Raw genomic sequence first — 9,077 nt, forward strand, 5'->3', positions numbered from 1 at the left:
CAATAGAAAATTTTATTTTTGAAGTTGATAATGCAAAGAATTTGGTTAAATATGTTCTTAAAAGTTTTAAAGTAGCCAATGGCATCATGTAGAATTAGACTAAAAAAGTAATATGAAAGCTATTAGTTGTACGAATCAATTTAAAAATTAAATTTACCTTGTTAAAAGAGATTTTCAGATTGAGTCAACTAAGTTTACTTATCCTGTTTGTAAGTAGAAGTCTGTGAATGGATAAACCAAAGAAAAGCTATTAATTTAGAATAAAAGCACAAGATGAGTCAGAACATAGAAGACGAATTACACAAAGAAATTAGATCAGCATTAAAATGGACAGAAGGTTTTTTTTTGTGGAATAGAGTGTAATCGATTTATGAATTTAAACACTTACTGAGCTCACACTATGTGCCGTGTACTCTCCTAGATACTGAGGATGCAGTGGTGAAGTAAGCTGACGAGGGTAGAGAGGAAGATAGGCAGGGGAAGGGTAGAGAATGGTGGAGATGTAATAATCGTAAAAAACTGTTTTGCCTGAAATATATAAAGAAAACCAATGATAGAAATATAAGGAGAATAGGAATACAGTTCTATGTCTCTTTCATACATTTCACTCCCTTTTTGACAGGTCAAACAGGTATATAAAAGGGGACATAGAGAATAGTAATAATGTACAATCAGTGATGTGATTTATTGATATCTATGTATATAATGCACACAATCTCTGTCCTTTACAAAGAAATACATTTTCCTCAGGATTGGTAAATATTTTTTAAAAATCACTTACTATGTCACAAAAAAACACAAGTTCTCCAAAGCAAAACTTACAGTCTATATATGCAATAAAATTAGTTTTTAGTAACAAAAGTATAACCCAAATCTAATGATATGAAACATTCAAAATTTCCTTATAGAATTCTTGAATCAAAGAATTTAAGAAAATGGCAAGAGAAAGTATTACTGTTAAAATATATGAGATGCGATCAAAGAAGCATTCAGAGAAAAATTCGTATTATTAAATGCTTTCATTTATAAGCGAGCAAGATGGGATACTAATGACCTGAAGCCAAGATTTCCCCAACTGGTGTCCTGCACGATACCACATCACAGAACGTTAGCAGTATACTCTAGAAAGTATACTATGTGACAGAGGGTATACTATACTATGGAAAGTATATATATTATACTATATTGTTTTATACTATACTGTAGAAAGTGTTTCTGGGGTAAAACTAAATTGGAAAATGCTAGGTTGAAAAGGCTGTACAGCTTTTAACCTGAGAATTCCTCGGTCTCTTTAACGTGATAATGAGCATTATAAAGCTCTGAGAGGAAATGTATTTGCCACTTCCTAAACTATTTGATCAGAGTAAATTTTTTTTTCGTAGTATTTATTTTAACATCCCAGAGCAATGCTTTTCTGAGCAGTTCAGGAAATATTGAGTCGAACATTCCATTGAAGAAGCATTGATCAAAGAATTATGCAATAATAAAAATTAATAAATTAAATGTACAAACTGTTCAAATTAATAAATAACTTCGTAATCTGGTTTCCTAAAAAATAAAATGGAGATATTACTTGGCTAGCCTCAATATACAAAAATAACAAAACTATTTGATAATAAAATTGAAATAGCGATGAAACATGATTTTGGAGTAAACAATATATTACTTAAATTCACTCAAAAGGAGCACAGAAAGTCAAGAGAATAAATACTGTGATAGAATTGGCGGGAAAAAGTCACATAAGTGACTTTAAATTCACACATCACATGAGTAGATATTTCAGAACGTCAACAAATAATTCACTCACTATGTGAATGGTCCCAGGAAACAGAACATCGTGGCGAGCTCATCAGTTCATTTTAAATATCTGGTATAATACTTGTTCCAAAACTACAATGCGATTGTACTAAATAGAAAAGGAGTGATTTCTTTTAGCAAATGGGTTGAAATTTCCAAATAAATTACAGATAAACCGAATCTCTCATTTTAAATATATAAAAACATATTTTATTTATATATTTATTTAAATATTTATTTCATTAAAATGTTTACATATAGTTTATTAAGAAATGCAAGCATGGTTGACATGCAAATGTATCACATCAACATCAAAGAGAAAAAAGACGCTAAACTTGACACATGCTGAAGAGGCTTTTGAAAGGATTCAAAATTAATTTCCGACCAAAAACATGTAGATTTTTTTTTTTTTTAAATAGAAGATTCTTTCTTAACATGCAAAGAATATTATCTTAATTTCAGAGCAGGATTTTCCAACAGGCCAACTAAATAAGCATAGAGAACCAAAGAATGTGATGCTTTGTATTTGCAAAACACCCACTGAAGTATGGTCATCTTCAGTAAACAGAACTGTTGAATTTCTTGACAGTATTTCACAGTTTAATGCTTAAATTGCATGCTGAATGGCAGCATCATAATCTTTCATACTTAAAGCCTCTATTTGTCTTTATCTGGGTCTGCTGGAGCAGTAGCCAACCTCCGTGTAAGAGAGGGTGCTTAATGCTTTAACAATTAGTAAATAACAAACAATGATGGCCGTTATCATTTGTATTGTAATTGGTCTGCCAATGAAGCAAGGCAAGGAAAACAAGAGATACAATGTGAGATTCGAGGAGGTAAGATTATAGTTTTATGCTAAGGACATGGCTGTTTACTTTGACAATTCAAAAAGTCAATAACAAAAAATTATTAGATATAGTGAAAGAGTTCATTGAGGTGATTGATTATAAAATAAATACACCAAATTATTTCTTTTTAGTTGTAATAGGAAGTTGTTATATTTTTTTAGGCAAGGCAACCTTGGTTGACCTCACAGATTGCAAGGACCTTGTCATCTTACAAGCCCTTATTTTTATTTTTTATGCCTACAGTACCTGGTCTTTCTAAGTGGTCTCCCACCCAAGTACTAACCAGGCCTGACCCTGCTTAGCTTCCGAGATCAGACGGGATTGGGCTTGTTCAAGGTGGCATGGCTGTAGACTGTAATAAGAAGTTTGAAAGCGTAATGGGTAAACAATATCAATTACAATAGCAAACAAAATTATAAATCATCAATAAGTTTGAAAGCGTAATGGGAAAACACTATCAATTACAATAGCAAACAAAATTATAAATCATCATGGCATAAATCTAACCAAAAAGAAGGGCTTATATGCGTAAGTTTATATACTTCTTTCTTTAAAGACATAAAAGAAGTTTGAGTAAATGAGGGCATATACCGTAATCGTGGGTGGGGAGACTTCAAATTTTATAGATTGTCAATTATAACAAATTATTAATAAAACATCATGCTAATCCAATTGATCTATGGCTAATTCTTAGATGTATCAGGGAGAATAAAGTCTGGATGGATTAAATATTTAAAATAATAAAACAATTAAAATATGGGGGAATTGACGAGAGGTCTTTCAAAAAAGGTAAGAAATCTAGAAAAGCTATAAAGAAAGGATAAAATATTTTGACTACACACGATTTTAAAACATTTTATGGCAAATTACATCTTGAAAACAAAAATAGAAGCTATAGATAAAGAATATTGACAGTTGGTAAAGGGTTAATATTTATAATATACAAAGGGCTTCTATGCATTTATAAGAAAAACCAAATTATGTAAATAGGTTAAACAAACAAGTCGTAAATGGATAATTCATGGAAAAGGAAATACCAGTGACTCGAACAACATACATGTTTAAAAATGTTCAATCTTAGTCATGAAATAGCAGTTCTCATTCATTATATTAGTAAAATGTAAAAAATGATAACATCCAATGCCTGTAAGGATTTGGGCAAAATAGTATTCCCATGGGCTCTGGTGCAAATGTGAATTCTAACACCCTTCTTTGGAGAAAGCAATCTGGTAATATGTTACCCTTCAGCCTAGAAATTCTATGCCTGTGAACTTATAGAATTAAAGCTTTGATACCTTAGAATATACGCTGAAAAAAAAAAATCTTTTTCTTAGGATTGTTGGTGGCAGCAAGGCCAGTGATGGCTCGTCAATAGGAAATAATTGAATATAGTGTAGGACATGCCTGCATAGATTTTATGCAACCATGAGAAAGAATAAGTTAAATTTATCCCCATCGAGCTAAGTTTTCATTATTCAGCGAGAAAATTAAGATGCAGACAAATGCTTACAGATGGCTTCGGTTCTGGAGGACAACAGTTGATAAAAAGCTGAGCATGTGAGGTGTGGGTATATAGGTATTCGCAGTGATTGTGTGAGCGTGGGTAAGAGGAGGAAGGACATGGAAGGGGCCAGTGGTCATGTTCGAGACACAAAGAGAGGAAGGATGAGAAGGCTGAGTCTGCGGGACGCCTGAAAAACACGTACGATTTAGAGAAAATAATGTTCGATCTACGTTATTGGTTCCCGCTATAAAAATTAAATATATACATGAACTGGAAGATAACACAATCGGATTAAACCATCGATTTGCCCAGGACTGTTTTTTCAAAATACAGAATGTTTGAATAATGAAAGAAAAAAAAAATCAGTGGAAAAAGCCAGAAAAATGGAAAAAACAATAAAGAAGGGAAAATTGTTACAGCTTGTTCGTTAAAAATATGCTTGTGCTGCTGAAGCTTCTTCGGATTTTAAGTTTTCTCAGCAGATGGGCAAGGACACAGGGAAACGGCCTTAGTAGGCCTCTGGGACACCTGACATGTTGCTCGTTACCACCCAGGACGGAAAAGAGGCCTTGGTCCACTGAGAACCCAGGGCCCCAGGATTCTCCCTGCTCAGCTGCATCTCTGCAGCTTTTCTGTTTCAGGGGACACCTCCGAGGTCTAGTTTTCAGAGTTAGTGAGTCGACCGTGTTTGGGGTGAGTGAGGGAGCCAGCGTGGGAACGAAAACCCTCGTGCAGAAGTATCGATGGGAGCAGCCCCTATGCCTCCAGCCCTCGGACCCTCTCGGTTCCCGCGCCTGGAGCAAGTCCACCCGACACCGCCTCTCCTAGAAGACGCCTCGCCCACGCCCGCACGGTGCCACCCTCCTCCCCTCCAAAGGCCCATTCATTGCACCATAGAAGTAGGGCTGTGCCTTAGGCCGGTTGTAAGGCATGCTCGCACACCTCGTTTACGGGTTATGGTCATCTGTTCCCTACATGATGCAGTGACAGACACATGTTCCCAAATCAGCCAGGTCTTGAGCTTTAGAGAGGCTCTGTAGACAGTCAGGGTGGCCGTCTCTGAAGGCCGGGTAGTTCCAGTGCCAGATGTTCAGCATTCGGGGAGAAGAAGGAGAAAGGGGTGCCTTTTTTCAGCCTAAATTTAAACCCAATCCACAGAAACAGATGACTTGATGAATAGGCTGATAACATGTCTTCAAATAATTATTGCTCCTCTAACTTATTTTAATAAAGTCTTCTCATAAGTAAAGCCATATCTCTCAAATTTATCTCCTTTCTGAAACATACTAAATGCTCTTATATATTTCATGCTTTATGATATGCAGCTGTATCTTACAGCCAAATTTTATGCATTCTAAGCTTTACACTCTTCATAAATATTTTAATTCAAATGAAGTAGATTTCGGAGAGCTATGTTTTTTTCTTTTTTCCCAAGACCAAAACATAACTATTAATCATTTCTGACCTTATTAGCGTTCTCTAAATATCATAAACAAAATTAATATTATGAATCTTGGTTTAGGTTGTTAATTTTTAAAATGGCTCTAGTTTATAGTCAAAGGAACTTTTAAAATTTTCTGAAAGTATTTGGAAAAATAGTTCATTTTTTCTGAAAATCGCATCTCCAGTTGTGTTTCTCTAACTGTAAGTTTTATCCACCTGGTATTTTCCACATCCTAACCGCCTAATTAATCATCTGCACCTTGTCACAACTGATCACTTCGGTATCACTCAATTAGAAATGCTTATTCTGATTCCGAAGCCAACTATCCCGTGCAGGCATATGAACACATGAGAGAGTCACAAAATAAAAACAAACAAACCAACAAACGCACGTTTTTTTTTCCCCTCTTTTTTTCCACTCTGGCCGGGGGATACGTACACTTAATTAGGTTCATACATTTTGGCTTCCCACAGAAGGACCAAATCTAAAAGGGAACGTGAACGCTAATGAAATAACTCTGTGCGACATACTCCAAATTTTGCAAGATCATCCTAAATTTATTCTCACCAGCAAAATAATGAATAAGAAAAACCACCTATAGAAAATTCTAATTTCCCTGAAGACTGTTGTTTGTTGTTGTTGTCGTTTGGGATCAAACAGTTGAAAAGACTGCTGACCAGTTCCGCCTGGGATTTGAGAAACCAGTACAGAGCTTTTCTCTTCTGCCTTCTCCCACGTGGCCATTTGAAACATACTTTCGGAAGGAAATATTAAGAGGCCGTGCCGAACGCTGACGTTACGATTACTTTTCGAGTTTCAGCCTATACTTTTTTTAACCAAAAAACTATATTATTAGATAATTGCTATGGTTTAGGAAAATTATAACGAATAAATTGAACCCACTTGAATTAATTCTCATATGTTAGTTCATTGGGAAATATATTTAGTGATCAAACAAACATCTTTAAAACTCTGAATATTGTTGGATACCAAGCTACGAAATACTTCAGTACATGTCACATCATTGCATCTCTTGGCACCTTAAAGGGACTGTCATCCTTAATCAGATGTCTTGTTTCTGCCTCAGAGTTAGTTTAATTTAGAAGCAATCTTCTCAAACCCGCCTGCTTCTCAGTGTTACTCACTCTTCGTTCCATAAACTTATTTTTTCTGCAGATGACAACAATTCCTTTTTCTACTTCCTCAACTTTTCCTCAAAACGAGGTCTCAGTGAGAGTGGAGGGAGCCACTCAGTGACTCAACACGTCCACCTTCTCTACTGGTTTGAGTCACTCATCATCTTTTCTTATAAGTATTAATTGGGCATCCACTACTGGGTACCACCGTGTGGGAGAGTCGAGATGGTTTTAACTCTTCAAAGGTTAATTTTTTCATTCATTTTCTCCAAGAAGAGTTCAAGGTTCATAAAGTATAAAAAAGCCACGTCCATAAATATCCTACAAGCGAGAAAATGACAAGAACGTGACAAAGGGCCAGGTGAAATTCTAAGTGTCAGAGGAGGAAGCAGCCGCTGTTTGCAGAAGGATCAGCGATGGTTTCCTGGAGGAGGTGAAGGTCAGCTGCTCCACGCTGAGACGGACTCCACGGTGAAGGCCAGCTATACCCCCACCCCCACCCCCTGTGCTGAGACAGGCTCCACGTGCTTGTAGGTTCACACAGAAATCACAACGCTGCCGGCCTGTGAGTCATCACCCTAATGTCCTTCCCATAACCAAGCGGACACTTTTAAATCGGGAGCCTGCTGCGGCCAGTGTGGACAGATTTGTCCTTGCTGCTGTGTGACCGGCTCCCCGCAGTGCCACCTGGGCCCCCGACCGCTACCTTCAGTAGATTCGGGTCTTGACCTCCTCGATGTGTCTCTGGCCTCCCGCACCGCCGACCGCTCCTGTCCTGCGTGACTTCCCGGCCGGGCAGCATCTCCTTCTCCGTTTGTTACGGAATGCTCTTGGGAAACCGAGTGTTTCCGGTGGGAGGAGAAGCTGTAACGCATTCAGATCGCCCCAGGTGAGTCCGCGAGGAGCTCGAGACCGGCGGTGGCCCTCCAGTGTGTGTCCCTAGTCGGGGCGAAGGGGCTGCACTGACCAGCGCTGCGTGCAGGGGGCCTGAGTCGGGGGAGAAGCCTCTCACTTCAGACCCCGGCAGGGCCCCCGTGCCCCCAGCCCGGGGCCGGCCACAGGCACCCGTGGGACCCTCCCTGTCGTGTGCCACCTCAGTGTGCTGCTCCTCTTGCATGTGGACATTGGTCGACTTGCCCTCCTATGCTGCAACCCTGTCAGATCCCGGGAGTCTCGGGGTCCCCCCGCCCCAGTCCTCACGAGCGGCTAACCCACAGCCCAACCCCTCCACCCTCCATCCCTGATTTTTCCTGCACCTTCCTCCCCTCCCGCCTCGCGGACGGGCCATCGCTCACGTGGACGTCTGCGGCAGCCTCTCGATTGCTGCCGCGCGCTCGTCTCCCGCCTCCTTCTCGTCTGTCGTCCCCTTCACCTCCAGAGTGACGTTTCTGCAGCAGGAGACGCGCCGAGTCCTTCTTCTGCGTCGTGGGTGGCGCCCCACTGTCTTCTGCACAGCGATCGAATTTCCCACCGTGGCAGAAAATTCCTCCAAAAAACAAAAACAGAAAAGGGTAGGCAAGGTTATTCGTACGCACAGTTCTTAGTACGTTCATAGAGGAATAGGAAAAGAACATAGACATTTGTGAAAATGGATATACTTTTGTAAGAAAATGGGTATCTTTTAAATTCCAACTACGGTCCAGCTTCTGTGCTAGGCGTGTTACGTGGATTATGGCATTTCATCCCACAGGAATAAATGAAGTAGGGGTAATCCCACCCTTTCTTTTTATAAAGGGGAAATAAGGGACAGCTAGGCTCACTGAGAAGCCAGGGGAGGCTTCTAAAGATGCTCCCACCCCACTCAGGTGCCAGTCCCCTGGCGATATAACCACACACTAATCTAGGCCGTGCAGCGAAGGGATTTTGCAGTTGTAATTGAAGTCCCAAGTCAGTTGACCTTAGGACATGGAGGTTATCCAAATGGACCTGATCTAATCACACGAGCTTTTAAAAGGCAGATTCAGAAATCTAGAGAGAATTAGAGTGTGAGAAGGGCTCAGACTTGCTCTTGCACTTTGAGAGTGGAGGGGCCCTGGGGGCGTGGGCAGCACCCTCCCCGGCCCCAGAGCAGAAAGTGGGTCCTGGCTGAGAGCCAGCAAGTAGACAGGGACCTCAATCCAACAACCTGGAGAATGCATTCTCCCTGGCCTCCCAGAGGAGCACCCAGCCTAGCCAACACCTGGATTTTGACCTCGTGGGACCCTAAGCAGACAACCCAGACTTCTGAACTACGGAACTCTGAGATAATAAACGGGTGTCCTCTTACGTTGCTAAGTTTGTGATATTGGTTATAGAGAGATAGAAATCTAATACAGAAACTCAGTCATAGAGCAAATGGGCAGCAGATC

General features: G+C 39.8%; 1 pseudogene; it reads right to left on the bottom strand.

The window, feature by feature from the left end:
- Positions 1-2,879: 2,879 nt before the first annotated feature.
- On the bottom strand, positions 2,880-2,998 carry LOC112472619 (annotated as a pseudogene).
- Between the last annotated feature and the right edge of the window lie 6,079 nt (positions 2,999-9,077).

This window comes from Pteropus alecto, unplaced genomic scaffold (genome assembly GCF_000325575.1).
Source record: "Pteropus alecto unplaced genomic scaffold, ASM32557v1 scaffold87, whole genome shotgun sequence".
Taxonomy (NCBI): Eukaryota; Metazoa; Chordata; class Mammalia; order Chiroptera; family Pteropodidae; genus Pteropus; species Pteropus alecto.